This window comes from Rhinolophus sinicus, linkage group LG15, assembly GCF_036562045.2.
Source record: "Rhinolophus sinicus isolate RSC01 linkage group LG15, ASM3656204v1, whole genome shotgun sequence".
NCBI lineage: Eukaryota > Metazoa > Chordata > Mammalia > Chiroptera > Rhinolophidae > Rhinolophus > Rhinolophus sinicus.
Genome location: NC_133764.1, coordinates 29,564,542 through 29,586,872, shown reverse-complemented (window position 1 = coordinate 29,586,872; position 22,331 = coordinate 29,564,542). Strand labels below are relative to the sequence as shown.

At 40.9% G+C, this 22,331-nt stretch overlaps 1 protein-coding gene across 8 annotated transcripts in view; it reads right to left on the bottom strand.

Moving 5' to 3' along the window:
- The window catches only part of HELZ (helicase with zinc finger), a 134,045-nt gene extending 115,064 nt beyond the window's left edge, over nucleotides 1-18,981 (bottom strand). For 3 of the 8 annotated variants that reach the window (XM_019733019.2, XM_019733024.2, XM_074320765.1), the window contains exons 1-3: nucleotides 18,933-18,981; nucleotides 17,579-17,634; nucleotides 13,203-13,259 (exon numbers count right to left, since the gene is read on the bottom strand). The gene's annotated coding sequence lies outside the window, so the exon portion shown is untranslated. Of the gene's footprint in view, nucleotides 1-9,382; nucleotides 9,431-13,202; nucleotides 13,260-17,578; nucleotides 17,635-18,932 lie in introns of all 8 variants that reach the window. The other 5 variants (XM_019733023.2, XM_074320764.1, XM_019733020.2 and 2 more) reach the window with 4 other exon arrangements.
- Between the last annotated feature and the right edge of the window lie 3,350 nt (nucleotides 18,982-22,331).

Below are 22,331 nucleotides of genomic sequence, written 5' to 3'. Positions count from 1 at the left end.
TCCATTAACTCCTATGATCTGTTGCTGACCTGTGGAAGAGACTAATATCACATTGGTTGTTTGGCCACCCAGTATCCATTCCTTTTCCTGGTAATAAAAGCCCACAATTACCCTGTGAGAATTCACCTCTCCCCCACTCTCAGTCCACGTGGTTCCTGAAGAGCTGACTCCACCAGAGATCCAAGGGAGACACGTGACCAGAACTGGCCAATCCGGGCCTCACAGCCCTAAATACAGGGATTGGCTCAGGATAAGACATGTGATCCCTTAAGAGCCAATGAGAAATCATGAGACTTTTGTTTAGATGCCTGGGAAAGACACAGGTGCTCTTTTGTGCTGAATCTACAATCTTAGAGGCTACAGGGGTTGCATATGCTGTGGCCATTTTTGTAACATATAGTGCCTGTAACTGAAGTCTATAAGGAAAAGGCAGAGTTGACTCATGGGGAAAAAACTGAGTCCTGAAGACATCATTTGAGCCCTGAATCCAGCTAGCTGTGCCTGGACTTTGCAGTTAGGTGAGCCAAGAAATTTCTTTCTAGCTTAACCCAGTTTTAGGCTGATATTTCAGGCAACTGGAACTTATTAATGTATGTATGTATGTATATTGATTAGTATTTCACATTATGTAAAAACCAAATGAGCTGATAATTGTTTTATAAAACTGTATATACACGATTATTAGTAATACTGGTCACAGTTATTGATTACTAATAACAGTAAGTGTGAAGAGAAAAAATAGGCATAGGAAAGAAATGGCTTAGTGTGATATTTGGTTATTCTGTTTCTTGAAAATGTAATTCTAAGACATATAAACTTTATCATAAAGCTATTTCAGCAACAATAATAAGAAGAACCATTTGCTAAATGCTTACTGTGTGCCAGATGCTGCTGAAAAGACTATATTCATGCAATCTAATTTAATCCTTATTAATAACCTTAAAGGGTGCATTTTATTATTATTATTATCATTCCCACTTACAGATAAAGCACAGAGAAGGTAAGTTACTTACCCACAGTTACACTGTAAACTAGAGAAGCAGGATTTAAATCTAAACAGTCTTGACACAGCCATGACACTGATTCTGAACCCACAATCAAGGTTCCGATGATGTTCCGATGGAAGAGAAACTCAACTCAGGCACTCCCAAAAGCATCAAATGTGAATACAAAATATCACCATTTTAACTCTGGAACACTCTTAAAAACTAATTTCCTACATAATTCTGCATTATAAAAGTATCCATATATTAGCCACATTAGTGATAATCTAGTATTAGTGATAATCATTTTTAAAAAGTGTGAAAACCCTCACAAACCTAAGCCAATCATCTCCTTTAATTAAGCAAAAGTCATTATGTGCCCCCAAGACTAGAGAGTATACTAATTAGTACCACCTTTCCATAAAAGGATAACTTTTTGCACCTTCCACAAAAGTCAACTTTACGAGAACATTCCTATCACTAAGTTACTTTACACCCCTTTTAGAGAATAGAAATTTGTTTCAAAATCTATCCATCGCAGTGCAGTCCAAAAATGAAAACTGATAAATTGGACTTTATCAAAATCAAACATTTTGCTCTTTGAAGGACACTGTTAAAAGATTAAAAGACAAACTAAATACTGAGAGAAAATTATTTGCAAATCACGTATCTGAAAAAGGATTTGTATCTGAATGTATAGCAAACTCTCAGAACCCAACCATAAGAAAGCAACCCAGTTAAAAGCTGGGGAAAAGATTTAAACAGACACTCCACAAAGAGGATATAATCATGTCAAATAAGCATATAAAAATATGTTCAATGGCATTAGTCAACAGAGAAATGCAAATTAAAACCATGACTATATACTACTACACACCTATTAAAATGGCTAAACTTAAATTATTGATAATATCAGTGATGTGGAATATATGAACTCTCACACATTGCTACTGGGAATATAAAATTGCACAGCCACTCTGGAAAAAAGGTTGACAGTTTCCTATAAAGTTAAAAATATACTCACTATATGACCTAGTAATCACCTCTTCCCACAGTTACCCTAGAGAAATGAAAACTTATGTTCACACAAAAATCTGTACACAAATGTTTTTAACAACTCTATTCATAACTACTAAAAACTGGAAACAACCCAAATGTCCTTCGATGAGTGACAGTGGAACACTACTGAGCAATAAAAAGGAACTTTCAATATATGCAATAACTTAGATGAATGTCCAAGACAAAGTAAAAGAACCTGGTCTCAAAAGCTCACATATTGTATAATTCCACTTATATGATAATCTCAAAAAGACAAAACTATAGGGACGGAGAGAAGGTCAGTGGTTGCAGGGGTTATGGGATGGGGATGGGTAACCATAAAGGATAACATGCAGGAATTTTTGAGGTGATGATACTATTCTGTCTCCTGATTGTGGTGATGGGTACATAAACTATACATGTGTTAAATGAACAGAACTGTACACCAAAATTTAAAAAGTCAGCTTTACTGTATAATTTTAAAAGTATTTGTAAAAAATTATTTTTAAAGTGTGAACCTCAAAGTCACAATGGACATGCTCTTTAAAAACTGAAAAGAAAGATAAGTTTGTTGTTAATAAATGGAAAACCTATACATTTCCTCCCACACATGTAGGTTTTAGAGGCAAGAATGGAACCTCAGAAAGAATGTCTCCAAATAGAAAAATCATTGAGTTCACTTGGCACAAAATTTAGGATACGTTTGAAGAGTTCCACTGTAGATAACTGGTCCAGGATCAAAAGTAAATACTGGAATAAAAATGAAATCAGTAGTGTACCACAGAGGTGGTAGGCAGACTGGCCTGAACTAAGACAGTTTCAATAATAGATGATAAGAAAATGATTTGTAAGTATCATTCTCCTCCCACTGTGGATTTCTTTCTATAACAGTATGAGAGTAACCACCAGGCAACCTTGAAATCAAGTCATGTAATGTACTTTCATTTTTTTTTAAATCAGTTATCTTCCTTAAATTTTCTTGTTAATGCAGTCATGGTCCTCTTTTTTTTCAAAAGACCTAAATCTTACTTGATTAGAGACAGACTTCAAAGAAAATAAACTCTGATCAAATAGCGGGAGCCAACAGTAGTAACTAAAATTTCAATCTAACTTGAAGATGATTTCTGTATCTGTCTTATACACTTGTCTCCACTAGACAAAAAAAATTATCTACCTCATAATTAACTTGGGTAGAATGAATCTGTTAAGGTTTCAGAGACTGGTGAGTTCTGCTAAACATTACCACTATCCACTTGGACAAAAATTACTAAAATCCATAATCAGTTCTTGATTAGACCTCAAGTTATCTTTAATTATTAAACTATATAAACAATAAAACCATAGGAAAACTTAAAAGACAAACATAATAAAATATATGTTTCCTAACATATCTAAAAAACAAAAATTTAACAAAAATAACTCTTATGTATGTATTAGAAATTCACATTTTTTAAAAAGTCAGTAATTTGCCTTTATACTGCCTCACACATTATTACTCTCCCTGTGGAAACTCCATTATTATTCTGAAAACAAGACTATACTAGAAAGTAGTAAATATATTATGACAAAAAAAAAAAAGAAAAGCCAGAATGATACATCGTTAAAAAACCCACATGACCTAGCACAGCGGAGTAAGGAAAGCGTATCAGAACTTGCCCCTTTTCCCCACTGGGCAGCATGGCCTCAGTGAGACACTACAACTAGTAAAAGTATGTCATGCTTCCTCAGGGAGGAAAAACATTAAGAATCATTACTCTAGAGAAGGCACAGCGGTTCCAAAATGCCTGTAAAATAACTTCCAAGCTCATTTCTAGAGAGCCAGGCTACCCACAGTCTGGCTACAACCTAACTTTCCCACCACTCCCCACGCAAGCCCCAAGCACAGTCCAGATTCCGAATCTCTGACAATGCCCTTCCCTCATCCGAATGTCCTTTCCCTCCTCTCTCTGGACCTAAATCCTACACAGCTTTAAATGAATATTTCAGGGCCTAATTTCCTAAAATGCTCTTCTACCCAAACCAGCATTACTTCTTTTTGTTTTTTAATCTTTTTTTTTGCGGGGGGGGGGGGGATATTGGGGAACAGTGTGTTTTTCCAGGACCCATCAGCTCCAAGTCAAGCTGCTGTTTTTACTCTAGTTGTGGAGGGTGCATCTCACTGGCCCATGTGGGAACTGAACTGACGACATTGGTGTTCTGAGCACTGTGCTCTAACCAACTGAGCCAACAGGCCGCCCCCAGCATTACTTCTTACAGAATGATTTGGCCTCCTAATCATCTATTATCCTGCATTAAATATATCATGTCAGATGCCTTAACCCCTAGCACAACTATCTTATAAATAGGAGTCATATTTTATTTTACATCATTTATAGCCCCATGGCAACCATTCAATTCACTAAAACCATTCAACAAATGTTTTAATTGAATTTCCCAAAGAGATGACCTAAAATAACCTAAATGCCAAGCATTCCAAGATGTCCTATACCAAATTCAATTCTCATTAGCACGACAAGTCATAAAGTGGAATGTTGTATTATCTTTAAATTTATCTGCTTTTATACAAAACTGGAATCTGTGGTTATATGGGATACATAGGCAAAATATTCTGCAAAGTAATAAAGTTTATTTATTGTACTGTGCTTAGTATTCAGCCAGACTTGCATTTTTCTCTAAAACTCTTATACAATCACCGAGTATGCAAGAAGCATTAGAAGAGAAGCTAAGCCTACTGAGAAGAAAACTAGAAACTAAGATGATCAATCATATTCTATTTTGAAAAATCTCTTTCATAAAGGGGTAAACTCTCCCAAATTCCAGAATGAATAAAATTCAATACAGCAAAGTAAATGTTTTAAACACATAAAAGAAATATCCTGATGGACCTTCTACCATCTGTTTCAGTGACTAAAATGATAAAAACAAGAACTAAATTTTTAAAACATATCAACAGCTAAATCTGAAAATTCTTTTTATACCTATTACTTTGATTTTACCTGACCCATTGCCTTCTTAGTTTCAATAATTCCTAATTATTTCTTAAAGAGTTTTAGCCTCCTCCCAAATCGTAATATGCTTACTAATCAAAGATACAAAAAAACAGAAACCCATATTTACAAAACAGGCAAATTATATTAAAAGACTGACTTCTAGAAAAGATTGCCGTTTGCCAAGAAAACTTTATTATAAAACATATTCTGTTCTTTGTCTTTATTACTTTTTCCTTCCATATTATCTGTTTAGATGTGTATACACATCATAATCTAAAACGGTTGACCTTTTTAAATAAAACATAACTATAAAAGAGCCAACTGAATAATTAAAACAAAAGGATACTACCACCACCACCATCATCATCATCCCTCTTAAAGGCTGTCTTCAATTTACCAACAGTCAGTGCTCTAAAACTGTATTTTCAAATCAGATGTTTGAAAACTCAGAAGAGTTTCCTACAGAAATAGTGTTAAGAATAGGAGTTATTGGAAAGATGTAAAGTTAACAAAAGCAGGTTACAAAATAGTATTTATAGTGTAATCTCACTTTGTAAATAACGACAAGCAAATTATAAAATAATATAATCTATAATCCCACTTTTATAAAATGCGTATCTGCATGTACAGAGTATTTTACGTAAAAAGCCAAGAGAGATATGAAACAAAATATTAAAAGTGATTATCTCCTTCTCCAAAACCCATAACTCCAATCTAATCATGAGGAAAACATCAGACAAACCAAACTGAAGGACATTCTATGAAATACCTGACCAGGACTCTTCAAAATTGTCATAAAAACAAGGAAAATCAGAAAAACTGTCATAACCCAGAGGATAGGACAACTACATTCAATATGGTTCCTAGGTAGATCTCTGAACAGAAAAAGGGTTTTAGTGGAAACACTGGGAAATCCAAACGAAATCTGAAAATTACTTAATACTAACGTTCCAATGATAGTTTCTTGGATTTGACAAATGTACCATAGAAATGTAAAATGTTAACAACGGGGGAAAACTAGGTGAAGAGTACATGAGAACTCTAACCTACATTTACAACTTTTCTGTAAATCTGAAATTAATCCAAAATTAAAAGTAAAAATTAGTATCTCTTGAGTGGTCAATTACAGATTTTTTTATTCATCTGCATTTTCTAATTTTTCAACAAGCAACACAGTTCGTCATCATGAAAAACAAGAAGGAGAGGGGGGAACTATTCTAGATTAAAAGAAACTAAAGGGACATAATGACCTAGAGAAACGAAACATATTTAGGAGCTAAATGGGGATTTATATATTGACTTGATATTTGATAGCATAACCGTTAGCATTATTGAATTATTTTCTAAAGTATAAGAATGCTATTATGTTTATGAAGAAAAATGTCCTCATTCTTAGGAGATACATGATGGATGAAGTGCCATCCAAGATGTTTGTCTGCCACTTCTTACTTTCAGTTGGCTCAGAAAAAACAACAACAAAAAAACACACCTCTATTTAGAAAAAGAGACAAGGCAGATTATGGCAAAATGCTAACAACTGAGTATTGATTATACTGTTCTTTCGACTTTGCTGTAGTCCTAAAGATTTTCATAATGTAAATTAAACAAATGGCTTTAACTTAAAAAAGTGATTCAAAACCCAAATTAATCCAGTTTTATTTTTTTCTTAAATAGAAAATATATTCTGTGTACTGCTTAATTTATCTTTTCCAAGTTGAAAAAAAATTATCAAAAAGGGGTGATTTATTTCACATAGTTAAGAAATTATAGTTAACATTCAGGAATATTATTTAGGTTCCCTACAAATTGATATTGAATATAGTCTTCTTAATTAGCTAGGCAGTTTATACTGATCTTGGGCTCGTCAATTTCTAATGTATCTAGTTTTTTTAAATATGTTTATTTGAACACAATTATTTTATTCCTTAAAGAAGCTGGCAAGATTACATAACCCAGAAGACACAGGTGGAGACTGTAAAGAAGTGTAAGAAAGAGGGTCACTGGCAGATCTCTTCATTCCATGTACCCGCAGCACAGACAACTCAGCTCGAAGCCTACGAGCCAAGATAGACACACCTGCCCAAAATGCCTCTCTTCAGTTGAGAAGACAGTGGAAATGCTGAGGCAGAGGAGGACACTCCTTGCTGTCTACCGCTAACTGAATTAGAGACCTTAGTATCATTTCCAGTCCTGAAATTCTATGATTCTACGTAAGACACCTTTAAAACAGGTATATGTTATCCCTTCACACCCATTAGGATGGTTACTATAAAAATAAATAAAGAACAAGTGTTGGCAAGGATGTCGAGAAACTGGAACCTTGTGCACTGCTGGTGGGGCATAAAATGGTGCCACTGCTATGGAAAACAGTACGGTGATTCCCCCAAATTTAAACAAAACATTACCATATGATCCAACAATTCCACTTCTGGGTATTTCCCAAAAGAACAGAAAGCAGGGATTCAAACAGATATTTGTACAGCCACATTCACTGCAGCATTATTCACAAAAGCCAAAGGTGGAAACAACTCAAGTGTCTATCAGCAGATGAATGGATTTTTAACATGTGCTATTTACATACAATGGTATATTACTTAGCCTTAAAAAGGAAGGAAATGCTGACACAGGATGCTACCACATAAAATGGACCTTGAAGACACTATGCTAATTGAAATAAGCCAGGCATAAAAGGACATACATTGTGTGATAGCACTTATCTGAGGTCCCTAAAGTAGTCAGATTCATAGAGACAGAAAGTAGAACGGTGGCTGCCAGGGGCTGAGGGAGCAGGCAACGGAGAGTGTGTGTTTAAAGGGCACAGAGTTCCAGTTTGGGGGGGATGAAAAAATTCTGGAGATGGAGGATGGTGACAGTACTGCAACAACGCGAATGTACTGTCACTGAATTGTATGCTAAAATGGTTTAGATAATAAATTTTATGTTTTGTATATGTTACCACATTTATTAAAAAGCATCTAAACCATAATACCCTCTTTATAAGTAAGCAGTAAGGCCTATTTTGTAATCCAGATGCAAACTTAAGGAATGCCCACTGCCCATTTCCCAACGTGGCCTGCCCACGAAGGACGACTGAGCTGAGAGAGCAGAGCCAGGGCCTGAGGCGGGAAAGAGCTCCCAACATTAGTCCCACTAAATAAACTCAGAAAAGCCAAAGCACAGTGTAAGGTTCAGAGTGGCTGGCAGAGGCAGCCGAGGGAAGAAAGAGCAGGCGAGGGCAGGAGGAAAGCAGTCCCTCAGGACGTGGACAGCTGAGACTGGAAAGGGATAACACAACTATGAGAAAAGGGAAGAACAGAGAGTAGGGGAGATCAGAGGACATTCCCCTCCAGATAAGGAAAAGGGGGAGTGGGAGAAGAGGAAAAAGGGACTTATAAGCAAGAAGAGATCCTGCGCAAGTGCCAGAAGAAAAATGGCTGCCTTCACCTGAGGTGGCCATTTGTAGCTAAAAAAATCAAGAAAGTTGGGGAAGCCTATAAAAAGTTAAGAGAAAAAATACTGTTCTATGAAATGCTAATACACCTTTTCCACAGAGAAATACTGCTGGTTGTTTTTTGTTGTTGTTGTTGTTGTTTTGTCTTTTACCAGAAGAGCACGTTTATTTGTTTAGGAATAATTTCCATCTGGACCTAACTTTTTTATTTGTATCAAACACTAGTATGAGTTAAAGATGTTCTATGGCACAGGGGTTAAGAGTATGGGCTTGAAGCCACATCTGCCCAAATTTGAATCCTGGCATTGCGACTTGAGACAATCTGCATAAAAATTTCTCATCTCCAAACCTGCAAACTGGAGGTAATAACAATAACTCCCTCACAGGACTGTTGCAAGAATTAAATAGGTTAAAATATGAAATCACTTAGAACAGTTCCTGGCCCACACTAATCACTATAAAAGTATTAGCTATTATAACTATCAATCACTATAAAAGTATTATCATCTAGATCTAGAACATGAGCTCCACGAGAGCTGAGATTTTGTCTGTTTTGTTCACTGCTGAAGTCCCAGGGGGCTGACAAATATTTGTTGAATAATAAAAATTTGTTTATAAACCTCATGCCAGCAACACAGAAGCCCAAAGTACAACTGCTGACAACTAAAATCTGCATAATACTTGAGCCTCCAAGTTTAGAGTTCATAGAGGGATTTTACATACCTGATCTCAAGTGATTCTGTGAAGCTGATAGTATCTCCATCTCACAGACAAACTAACATTCAGAAGACTTAAGTGATTTGCCCAAAAAAGAAGTCTGAGGCAGCACTGGAATTCTAGAGTAAATCCTACTTCTGTTCACTGCAGACCCCACCCAGAAAGCTTGGAAATACCCCACTAAACTGTTCAAGTCTCCTTACCTGCAAATACACAAAGTTTCAGGTCACCAAAACACCTTCTCCCTCTTGCTTCAATATAATTGATGGGGAGGAAGAAAACAGATGGAACAACATTAATAACTGTGAAAGTTGGACAATGGATACAGTGGAGTTGATTATACTTTTCTTTCCATTTCTGTATATCTGGAAGTTTCCATAATGTAAAAAAAAATGAAAAACTAAAGTCCTCGCTCCCTAACATAAACTCTACCACTTCCAACTTTCTGTTGCACACACCTAGGTGTGAGAAAAACACCACCACTGAGGACCTCCAGCACTTTTCAGCTGGAGGCGGGGGTTAAAGAGAGCTGGGCTGAGAATCAGGAAGTTTCAGTCTTCGCCCTGCTTTAACTGACTGAGACCTCACCCAGTCCTCTCACCCTTCGGGCCAGAACTTCCTCATCAGTTCCTTTAAGGATTAAAATTCTTATTTCAGCTTTATACTGGTTCCTTAAACTCAACACACAAAACCAAATTCATCTTGTCTCTATTTTAAACCTCTAAAACCTGTTCTTCCTCCTGACTTCCCGATTCCTGATGGCCCATCCTGCCAGCCACCCAACCATAAAAACCTCATCATCTCTGACTTGAGACACAGAACTGACTGTTTGTTCCCTTCCCCTCCTACCTAATCAGTCACCACATCTCTCTGTTCAACCTCCAAAATATCTCTTGAATCCATCACCTCCTTCCCATTCCCAAGGCCACCAATTCAGTTCAGGCCCTCACCATTCCTCACTCGAACTATTACCATGAACCCAACTCAAGTCCCTTGTCTAGTTTCTCCTCACTGCCCATCCATCATACTCCTCCTCGGTATGACCCTCCACACTCAGTCCTGACCTCTTGGCAGCCTCACCTTCCACTATGTTCCTTTATGTATTCCAGGGTCCAGGTAATCTAGATACACAGTTTCCTGGCACCCGCCTCGTTTCCAACACCACCGAGCCTTTGCTCAAGCTGCCCTCCCCCACCACCACCACCACCATCCCTCTTCTTTCCATTGCTTCTCATCGTCACAGTGGTGCAATATAAATGCCACCTCTTCAGCTGAAGAATTCCTCCATCTCCCCAAGGGGGCAGTGCCATTCCCTCCACCTAAGGCCTAAGCACTGTGTCCCAATCCATTTTATAGTACCTATCAAATTCCTATTAGTCCTTTCATCATTAGTCGATTCTCCCTACTAGATGGTGCCTTCCTTGTCCATAGAAATGATGCTTTATTCATCTTTGTATGTCTCAGAACAGAGCTTCTCAAGAAGAGTGCCAAGGCACCTGGTAGGCCCTGAATGAGTCAAAGATGCTCTAGACAGTGATCCCCTCAGCCCTCCCAGCAGGCACAAAGGGACTTCAGCAGCCAGAGTCCCCAGTCGGTCAAACCTCAAGCAGTCTCAAGCAGCCTCCTCCTTCAACCAGGTAGCAGCCATGGTAACTGGAAAAGCAGTCAGAGGACACAAAGGCATATGGGACGCAGTGGACGCCCAAGTATTTGCTGAATTGAATCTTGGAATAACCCACTTGTTCCCCCTTTACCCACTATCCCCAAGATCATGTACCACCTAAACCAGACTCTCTTTGAGTATTTTCACTGAACGTGTTCTAGTTATCTTTTTCATAGTCACCTGTGTAGTAGCTGGTTACACCTGCCTTATCATCCAAAGCCCACATCAATAGTTTATTGCTTAAAATATCCAAGGATATGAACAAACAATTTAACATAAAGAGGCTCAAAGAGCAAAATTCAACATCATAGAACAAAGACATGCAAGTACCACTTTACACTATTAAATAAGAAAAAACTTTTAAGGAAAAAATGTATTTCTGTCCAGTCACGTTGAAACAGAAACACCATGTATCTGTTAGTACACACTGGTAAAATATTCTTGAAAAACAGCACGACGACATATACTCGTATCAAAAGCCATAAAAACATTCATACCATTTAACACAATGATATACTCAAAAATTTACCCTAGAGATATAATTATCAGAAAAAAATACAATATCTACAATAATGCAGATTAAAGTATTAACTGAAAATCAGCCAGCAACATAAATATGTAACATAAAAAGACGTAGGTGAATTATAGGAGCATGACTTGATGAAATATTTTGCCTTTCGAAAGGTAATCATATAAATTAAAATTGTGACACCTTTAACATGGAAATGTTTCATGATCTAATAAACAGGAAAACATTCAAATTATATGCACCATAATTTAAAATGAGCAAAACATATTTTAAAGGATGCCAAAAAGAAAATCAACTATTTTAGTGTAATAACACAAATTTTAACTATTTATTTAATATCAATTCTTAAATTATCTCGTAATTTAAGAAAGAAAGTTCCACCATACTGAGGAAACAGAGTGGTTCCAGGATACAAGCTTGATATAGTCTCAAGAAGAGGTCCCCACCTCCTTCTATGGCTCCCTTGGGCCTTAACTGAAAACTCTCATGCACTTCTTATCATGATGAACTATGACAACCCCAGACCCCAGCTTTCAAGGACCAAAAAAACCACCTCAATTGGTCTTCTGATCATCCCCATGAACCTGTGAGGGATGAATCATGCAAAAGAATCATATACTCAAGAAACAAAGATCCCTATAAACAGGTATTATTTTAGCAATCAGCACGTAGCCAAGCCCAAATTCAATTATAAACCGTAAAAAAGTATATTGTTATATTAAAGGCTCTGGGCTTCTCAAGGCCGACTTGCTGACTCAGCGGCGAACAGAATCACAGTTACAAAGCAGTCCAGACTCAGGGCAAATCAACAAACTAGGGGCAAGGAGACTTGGGTATACTTAAAAGAGGGGAAAAGGTTATTTTAACTACAAGGAACAGAAAACTAAAAACTCCATCTTAAAACAGATGGGTAAAAAAACGACAAAAAAAAAACAGATGGGTAAAAAGTAGCTGGCAACGTCTTGTAAATCTTACCCAGCTAAAGTCCAAAAGGCAAGATGGCAAGTCATTTTATTAACAGATGAAGCTTTCTGGGGCTGGTGATGTCTAACAAGAGACTAGTATTGAAAACATATCAAAAAATAATTTTACCACTGATGTCCCACAAGGACAAAACAGTTTTCTAACTGTTTTTCTGAGGTATTACCACTTTCTAAGTTTAATAATGAAATACCATGATACTATAATGGACCAAGCAGATTACTGTGAAATAGTAAATATTCAAGACTAAATTGTTTTTCTTTACTTAGGGCATTTCAGCAAAATTAAATTATTTGAAGGACCAATACAACCATTAGAAAAAGTTTAAACTTTTGTGTCTATTGATGTGTTCTCTGTATCTAGAGCCTCAAATATGCAAATATATATAGTTGTTTATGACAATACATACATAGCAGATAACAGAAAAAAAACAATTCGATACTTAACCAAGTTCATCAAAGCACAGGGTGATTGCCACTCAAGAATGTTGACATAAAAACTGAAGGACCTCTTAAGTTCCAATCTTATGCAGATAGGTTGAGCCCCTGTGCAGTTACTCATTCAGAACAGAAGTGGAAGATTAACCTACCCTCACTTCTCTTCAAACAAACCCTGACAAAGCAGCAGGCAGTCTCTTCAGAGTATGTTCAGCATCATCCAGTCTGTTCCAGACCAGAAGTAGCCATTTCAGTCAGGACCCTCATCTTCCAGTTACCACTGCTCCACCCTGCCCCACCTCATCCTTTCTGATCAGTCGCTCTTGCTGAGATTAAGTCTTTCTGGTCTCTTTCTCAAGCATTACCAAGTTCTTGTTTTCTAAGTAAGGCTCTGCTAAACCATACTCACTCACCTGCAGTTCACTGCACTGGGTATCACCCAAATAGCCCATCAGAGCTCTTTATAATTTCTGAAAGAGAGAGAAGGAAGCTTTTAAATACATAGTAAAAAATACCAAGGTTGATGTATCAGTTCTGAAGCATTTGTATCCAGTATTCACAGCTTCTGGTCTTTTGGTCTGTAGTATTTCAACAAAATATAGCATAACCAGCAAGGACCAAGAGTACTTAGATAAGAGTCCAGAAATAAAAGTTTGGTTTAATGTTGCTACTTAGTTGTGTGACCTTGGGCAAGTCACTTGACTTCGCCAGGCCTAAAATGCCTCATATGAAAAATAAAGACAAACTAGACAGAAGTAGCAGAGTACATTACAATAGAAAGAGCACAGGCTTTCCAAAACACCAGCACCACTACTTACTGTCTTGTGATGTTATGTCACTTTACATTTAGTCTAAGTTTCTTCCTTTGCAAAACGTAAATTACAAAAACTATCTTGGGGGCCGGCCCGGTGGCTCAGGCGGTTAGAGCTCCACACTCCTACTCTGAAGACTGCTGGTTCGATTCCCACATGGGCCAGTGGGCTCTCAACCACAAGGTTGCCAGTTCGATTCCTCGAGTCCCACAAGGGATGGTCGGCAGCGCCCCCTGCAACTAAGATTGAACACGGCACCTTGAGCTGAGCTGCCGCTGAGCTCCCAGATGGCTCAGTTAATTGGAGTAAGTCCTCTCAACCATAAGGTTGCCGGTTTGACTCCCGCAAGGGATGGTGGGCTGCGCCCCCTGCAACTAGCAATAGCCACTGGACCTGGAGCTGAGCTGCGCCCTCCACAGCTAAGATTGAAAGGACAACAACTTGACTTGGAAAAAAGGCCGGGAAGTACACACTGTTCCCCAATAAAGTCCTGTTCCCCTTCCCCAATAAAATCTTAAATATCTTGGAGTTGTTATGAGGATTAAAGGAGAGATAATGAGTTATAAAAAGCCTATATAATAAGGATACTGTGCAGCATATCACATAATTCCACAGATGGTAATTATCACCATTACCCCCCCAGCCCTAAGGTTCACAAATATTTATTTCCTTAAAATATCAACAAATCAAAACTTGACTGATCTGACAATGCAATTAACTGCTTGAGTGTTTCACTAACAATTCAATTACAGTTATCTCAACCTGATGGTAGTTTAAGATTATCAATATTACTTAACATCACAGGAAATAAGAGTGGAACAGTCCCTACACAATATCTAAACTGGTTCGGTGGCCATGCCTTCCCTGACTTCTCCCTCTGCTTTCACAGCTACCACTCTACCTCAGCAACAGAGAGGTCTTCCGAAAGCCAAGTGACACCAACCGTTTTCTATGCTTAGCTCAGGGGAACAGGACTAAAGATGGAGGAAGGAGAACAGAGGCTTGTTTTTTCCATCTTTTTTTACTTTATACACTTAAGTACTGCTCAGATTTGTTTACCATAGCATGCATCAGTTTTGCATGAAAATAAATTAATACAAATAAAATTTTTTAAATGACATTATTAATAGTTACACATATTGCCTACTGACAGGAAGCTTGACTTCCAGGAATATTTTCACCAAAAGAATTTCCACAGAAGAAAGCAAAAAGGAAAATTCAGATGTGTAGAGGACACCTTAAATATGGTACAGGAATGACAAAAATCACACACATTCACACTTTAGAACAGTTCAGTCAAAACCATATGTATATAATCCGTAAAGAACCTAATGATGAATCAGTTTTTGGTGTTTTGTTTGTTTTTATTCAAAAGCAAGATGAATATACAAACTCTGGTGTTATCAGGCAACTTTCTGCTCTTGGAGAAATTGACCCAGTACAATTTATATGAGTTAACAACTTGGTCTATTTGGTAGTATGCTGAAAAACTTCCAATTTGTTTTAGGCAACTGATAGCTTTTAAAAAAAACTATTATACATATAAATTAAAAGTATTCATGTTATAGCCATCTCTAATATTATTTTTCAAAAGGAATATTAACTTTATTAAATTCAGGACTACTTAAAAGTATTATCCCAGCCACCCTTAAAGTGACAGACCACTGTTTTAGGCTGCTTCTAGCCAATGCTACAGAAATAATCCTGACTACACCCATCAATTTAAATGAACTGTAAACTAGTGTGGCCACAGTCTCCACACCTATCATAGTTCTCTCCTAGAAAACATTTCAAAATACTCCTTAGAAATCAAATTATATTTGCATGTACACTTGTCCAAGTGTATGAAAATAAACAACCAAAATAATTTGCTTATAATTTTTTAAGTAGCTTCTCCCCCTCTCTTGTGTATCAACAAGTTGATAAACTTGGCCCACAATTTTCTATGCATTTAAAACAACAGGCAAAGGATCTTATTTCTTCTGCCAGGCCTGGATCGGGATCTTAAATATAGTCTGACAGACAATTATAGACTGATTTTGCATTTAATATTAATACCAAGCCTACTTCTGAAAGAGAACGAAAATGCATGTATACGATCTGGTCTACTTATTTGTAGTTCCCTTTGTAATATTCTTAGCCTTTCATGAATAATGCTACATATTTTTAAACCTCACAAGGCCCTTTGCAAGTAGGAATGATTTCTCCCATTGTTTGGCTCACTCCCCTCTCCAGGAAAACACTGGACACTCCAAAATGTATATAGACTTTAAAACTATGTAGATTAAATATTTATGGTATCAGAAAAAGAAACTTCTTGCTAACAATTGCAAAAGTCAAATTACCAGCTGACAGAGAGGTACTTCCGACTCCCCAAAACTACAGCCTTACCTAAAAATAGTGTCCTAGCTTCCCAGCCAAAAGGACAGACTAAAAAAGCTACGCCTGTATTCAGCTCAAAGACACAGACTTCTACTTCACCGCAACCTTCAATACTATGGTATTTCCCATTTTAGAAGTCTTTGTGTAACAACTTGTTTGGTGGCCAACCACTAACTTCACTTTGAAGTGAATACTAATACTTCACATGGGCAACATGTGTGAAAATTGTGGAAATGACACAATTCAGGCCAAACACTAGCCACACAAGATTACCTACTTGTAAATATTCAATTTTAGACTACAAATGAACATCTCCGTAAGCCAAAAAGCACATCACTGGTTCCTTCCCACAAAGTAATCTGTAAATTTAAAACAAACAAACAAAAAAACAAATAAATAAAAATAAAAGGTTCCGATTGGGAGGTCTAAGGCAGGAATATGCCTCCATCTGTAAGCTGAAAATAAATAAATTTAAAAATCTGTATTTGCTCTGCCAAGAATAAAAATAAATGTGATACACACAAGCACTGCTGAGTTTCAGACACAAGGAAAGGTGGTGTGTGCACCTACAAAAAAATCTGGGTTTATGTCCACTTTCCTCTCCCAAGTCCTTTTTTAAAAGGCAAAATGTCAATTGTATGCCTCAATCTGGAAAAAAAATAAAGCACAGCTTATTCTTCTTAAACAGATGCTGTGATAATATGAAAAGTTATGAGAGGATTTCAAAATCCAAATGCTACCCAGCTGTGTTAGGGAAAAAAAAACCTGCAGTAACTAATCAATCTATCGTAACTTAATTTTCTCAATAAACCATAGTAAAATATTTTTAAAGTTGAGAAAATTGCATGTGAAAAATGTAAAATTAGCAAACTTCTCTCCTTCTCCCCAGTACCAAATACCAAATGTTCATTAACATTATATCAATAATGTCCTTCAAATCCAAAGCATCACCAGTTAGATTAAATAAAGCAACACTTTGAATGCACACACCACGTGTGACCAGAAAATAATGACAAACCAGTCTTATCCCTTATAAGCTCAACAAAACTCAACACCAATGGTTTTATTTCAAAGTAACTATGAGACAAGTACTATTCCACTTTTCAGAAAATAAAAGGAGTGACTTATTTGCCTAAAATAATTCTTTACAATGTAAAGGGTGTACTTTGCAAGATTCCCACAAACTGTGCACATACAAAATCCACATACACAGTCAGTAACACTCAACATAGGGTAAGTGACGGACACCAAAACACAGATAAAATTAAGACATCCAATTAAAACTACACAAGGAAATTTAAATAGGCAAATTACAACTACCCCTGGTGAAGATACTGATCAAGGATAGCTGCAAATAATATTTGGCTCTGGATAAGCTCCACTATGGTTGAGTATGTTGCAGACACTGAAAAGTTTGGTACATTTGACACATTTTTCCTTTCTAAGCCTAGCCCGCCTATACACCCACTTGATTGAATGAGTTATTTGGAAAATAAAGACGGCCCCATCAAATTACTTAAGTTTCAGCCTTACCCTTATGAGTTAATTAAAATAAAAAAGGAAAACAGGTAAATCATTTTAAACTGCAGTCTCACCTTACACATCTCACCAGCACTGTAGTTCTTTAGTGATCAATTACTTCATCCAAATCCTGAGACAAATAGAAAAGTAAAGTCTATACAACACCAGTTAAGATTCATGATCAGTAGCAAACACTTTATCAGCCTGAAGTGAAAGGGCACCTAAATTTCAAATGGAAAAAGTTACCAAAATGGTACAGTATGCAGCTTTGTAAATGAGTCTGTTTGTTTTAACTTCAAAATAAAAATATTTCCTTTCCGTATGACAAAATAGATTATAAAATGCTCTTAAAATCCACAACATAAAAAAGTTATCTCTTCAGCACCTTACTTTCAAAAAAGAAGAAAAAAATGAAGAAGTGAGGGAGAAGACACCTCATTCATTTGAGTTTAAGAGAGGGCAAAATTAAGAACAAACTAGCCAGGACAACTCCCCACCCCCTCCCCAGGAATCCACTGTCTCTGGAGTTATACATATTCTATTAATGATTTCCCTGAAAAGTATAAGTTATGCGGGAAAAGGCAGAACATTTTTGAGTTTCAAACAAAACCTGAGGATCCCACTTCAAAAGGAATCCTAAGACCCCGGCTTCCAGTCCTGTCTGAAGGACCCTCACTCAGCAAATGGGGGGTGGGGGGGGTTAGAAAGCTCAAATAATTTAAGGGGAGAGGAACCAAAGCCCCTAGGTAAAACTGCAGTCCCTGAGCCCTACAAAAGGGGAGTCCTAAAGGAATCGCCAGGAAAGGATAGTGTTTTTATGTTTGTTGATGTGTTTGTGGCCCAAAGAGAATTTCCGAGGAGGGGGCAGAGAAAGAAGGTAAAAAGTGAAGCTCAGGCAACAGCCCTCGGCGGCGGAGGGAGGGGGCGCACCCCTGACCCACTTTTTCCGACGCCCACCCTCGGGCCCCCGCCCCACGCGGGTGGAAGTCCGAGCTCTGAGGGGTAATCGAGCGGGGCGTGGGAGGCCCGCACGCTCCCCACCCCCAGCCGCGACCCGGAGAAGGGGAGCGTGCAGAGAGGCTCGACTCCCCCTCGCGGAGTCCTGGGGGCCGGAGAAACCTCCCGCCGGCTCGCGGCCCGGGTCTGCAAGGCCCGGTCCACCGCCTGGGCCGAGGGCGCTTCGGCCCCCAGCGGAGGGGAAGGGGACCGAGGAGGGGAAGAAGCTGTAAACAGCCCCAGCGTCCGGGCCTCGCCTCGAAGAGCCCCGCTTCCCAGGCCCCGCCGAAGGCCGCCGGGACCCCCAGCCCGCCCCGGGCCCGACCCTCCCGGGGCCCGGGGAACCAGAAGAGAGTCCAGTCCCCTCCCCGGAGGGCTCCGGCAGTTCTCGGAGCGGTCCCAGCAGCAGAGAAGGGGGAAGTCAGGACTTACCTGTCATTACTTTCTACGCCATCTTGGATCCACTTGTCAACGTCCCCACAAAGCATTATGGGTAAGAAAGAGCCTTTAAAGTGACTCCCCCCCTCGGCCCCCGACTCCCGCCTCTGCCGCCGGCGCCGCCCCTCCGGCCGCACCTCCCGACCGGAAAGTTGCCCCCGGTGGCGAGCCGGCCCGGGCGCCCTCGGGCCGGCCCCCCTCCCCTCCTCCGGGCCGTTTGCATTTGAAAGTCACCCCCATTTTTTCAATGTGGCTTTGGTGTTTCTCTTTGCTGCAGCCCCTAGCCTCCCTTCCCCCCACCCCTCGCCTCCACGCGGGTTCCCTCTGCCCAGCCGCCCTCCTGCCCTGCCAGACACCCCACGTCTGCATTTAATCAGCCCGAGGTTTCCCTGTTGCTGGCAGCAAAGAGCTGCTCATTGATTTATTTGTGCGCATTGTGTGTCTGTTATTGCTCCCGATCCTCGGTGCGAGGCGGCGGTCTCCTGTGACCCGCTTCCCGCCCCGGGCAGTCGGGAGTCGGCTTCAGGGCCCGGGAGCCCGGCAGCCCTGCAAACCACCCGGCGCTCTGACTCCCGCATCCGCGGACCGAAGGTGCCTCTGTCCTGACAAACCGCTCCGGAGCCGTCGGGCTCCGGGTTCTGGGCTACACGGTATCCCCGAGTCAACTAGCGTCGACGCGCACTTGGCGGGGGGTGGGGGTGGGGATAGAGTAATACGCTAAATGCAACTTTTACCCTGTTTACTTTCACTCCTGCTGTCTCCTCCCCTCGGCTGGTAACGTGATCCGCGACCCTATAATTGGGGACCCCTCCCCTAGGAATGTGGCTTTGGGCTCTACCGAATCCACACTTTTAGTGCCCGAGCGGCGTGCGGACTGTGACTTCCCGGGGCAGGTAACTCGGGATGCAGACTGTGGCCTCCGCCAAGGCTTTCAGGAGGGTCCCGGAGAGGGTCCGGGGCTGGTAGGAGCGTGTGCCCGCCCGGGTCCACCTGCCGGGTCCCAGCGGGGCGATAAGCCCAGGCGGCCCGGCGAAGGAAGGACTGTTGGCGCCACTCCCGCCCAGGGGTTGTGGGGGAACGCAGAGTCGCCTGGCTGCGCCCCGAGGCGCTGGAAGTAAGTGGCGCCGAGACGCCGGCGGAGGACCCGGGCAAGCGACCCGGTACGGTAGCCAACGCCCGCCGCTCGGGCCAGCCAGCTCTTCCCCGGGGAGCCGAGCTCTCTCGGCGACACTCGCCGCGGGCTTTCGGTGGCGTTGGGCGAGCAGAGCCGTGGCACAGTCGTCCCCTTGCTTTTGGCGCCCGTTGGTCACTTCCCCGCTCTCTCACTTCCCGGTGCTCCTGGTCTCTGCTGTGCAGACTTTAGGGACCCGCTCTGGTTGCTTTTTTTTTTCCCAAACAAATTTTTACAAAGAGATGTCCAAGGGAAAATGCTCTAGGTCATCAGTGCTTGAGAAATTGTATTCGGTACAAAATGCTGTTGAATGGCTCTGAAATTAGAAGAATGCACGGGCGGTGTATCCGCGCTTCGGTGCACGGGGAGGACGGGGGCCGGGGGCGACTCCAGACCCTATGAGAAGCCTCTCTCGAGGAACCTGGACGGTTGCTGACAGGAGCCCTGCCCCCGGGGTGCTAAAAACTCCACCAGGCAATTGTCCCTGCCAGATGGGAAGAGTGAGGTGTAGACTCATTAAGGGGTTGGCCCGGGGACAGCCGTGTGGAAGAGAGCGGAGCAAGGTAATGAGTCACTCCCAGCCCAGAACGCGGCGTGCAAAGGAGGGACCTCCCCTGAGTCACCCGATTCTCCGAGCTCCGAATGAGTTGAGAAACTGGAGCCTGGAGCCAGGTTCTTCGACGTTCCAGAGCAGGCAGCCACGCGGGGCCGTCGGCTAGGGGCGGGGACACAGGACGGCTCGTGACCGTCTGCTGCTGCCGCCTGGATTATATAATGCCCCTCCGGTCTAAGGAAGACTTCAGTCTCCTCTTTGCAGCGTATCCCAGTTGCTCTTTTTCCAGTTCCCCTTCAGCCACAACTGTGTGTGCACTGATTTAATGGTTGCTTTGTGTTTACAGGGCACCTCTAGATGTGGTCTGTTTCCTATAATTAAACACTAAACGGCCTGAGGGCAAAGATTGTGCCTCCCAAACGTTTCTTTAGTAGGTCCTTTCTTTGCCGTTATAGGCCTTGAGCCAAAGAAGCACTCAGTTTATGTGCCTGCCTGACCCATTCGTTCATCCATTCCAGACTGCATCTGATCCATCCTTCTCTAAACACCACGCGGTGCCTGAGCTAGAAAGCCTCCTAACTCTTCTGCCTGCCTCCACTCTGCCCCCTACAGTCCATTCTGCATCTGACCAACCCTGTGACGTTTGTGATGTGTTAATGGGATGTCCTGACTCCAGCTTAACCCACCCAAAGGCGTCCCCATCAAATTTAGAATAAAACCCGAATTCCTAACCATGGCCACGAGCTCCTGTGAGAGCTGGCTACTGCCTCCCCTCTTTCACCCTTATCGCTCGCTACACTGGCCTCTCTCCCCTTGCAGCATCCCAAGCTTCTTTGCAGCAGGAACCTTGTTCCCCCAACTCTGATGATCATCTTTTCAGCAGTCAGGTCTCAGCTCAAGTGCCACCTCCTGAAAGAGGACATTTGTGATCCCTTTAACCAAAGTAGATCATTATTCTCTTACCCTGGGTTAGAAATTTTCTTACTTATCTGTTTGTTGATGTTTATCTGCCCTGCCCTCATTGGAGTATAAGCTCCATAAGGGCACAGGCCTTGTCTGGCTTATCCACTCAGTGCCTAGACCAAGGTCTGGCACATATATAGATGCTCAACAAATGTTTATTGAATGAATGACAAAACTTACCGGAGCTAGGGGCGGTAATGAAAGAGAATGTTGAGCTGCTGAGGACCCTGCTCTTCATCTCTTCAGATCACTCTGGAGATGAGCAGATAGGAATGGAGTTGGGGGAAAATAAGCCCCTTGGCGCCAACATTAATGCTGCCCCCATTCTGATTCTGACCTGATGAACACCCAGCCCCAAATAATTCCTCACTCACTCCCCTCTTTTCCTTGTTTTCTTCCCATTCCCCTCATTGGTCGCACCTTTTTAGCCCCAAGGCTCAGTCCTTGGGTCTCTCTTCTTCAAATACACACACCATCTCTCCAGTCTTTTTTTTTTTTTTTTTTTTAAGGAGGGTGCAGCTCACAGTGGCCCATACAGGGATCGAACCGGCAACCTTGGTGTTATTAGCACCACACTCTAACCAACTGAGCTAACCGGCCACCCTCCCAGTCTCCAATCTTTAAAAACCATCTTTACCCTGAGTGAAGAAAGACTCCAAACCTATGGCTCCAGCAGATAGCTTTCCCCTGAGCTTCAGACGCTTAT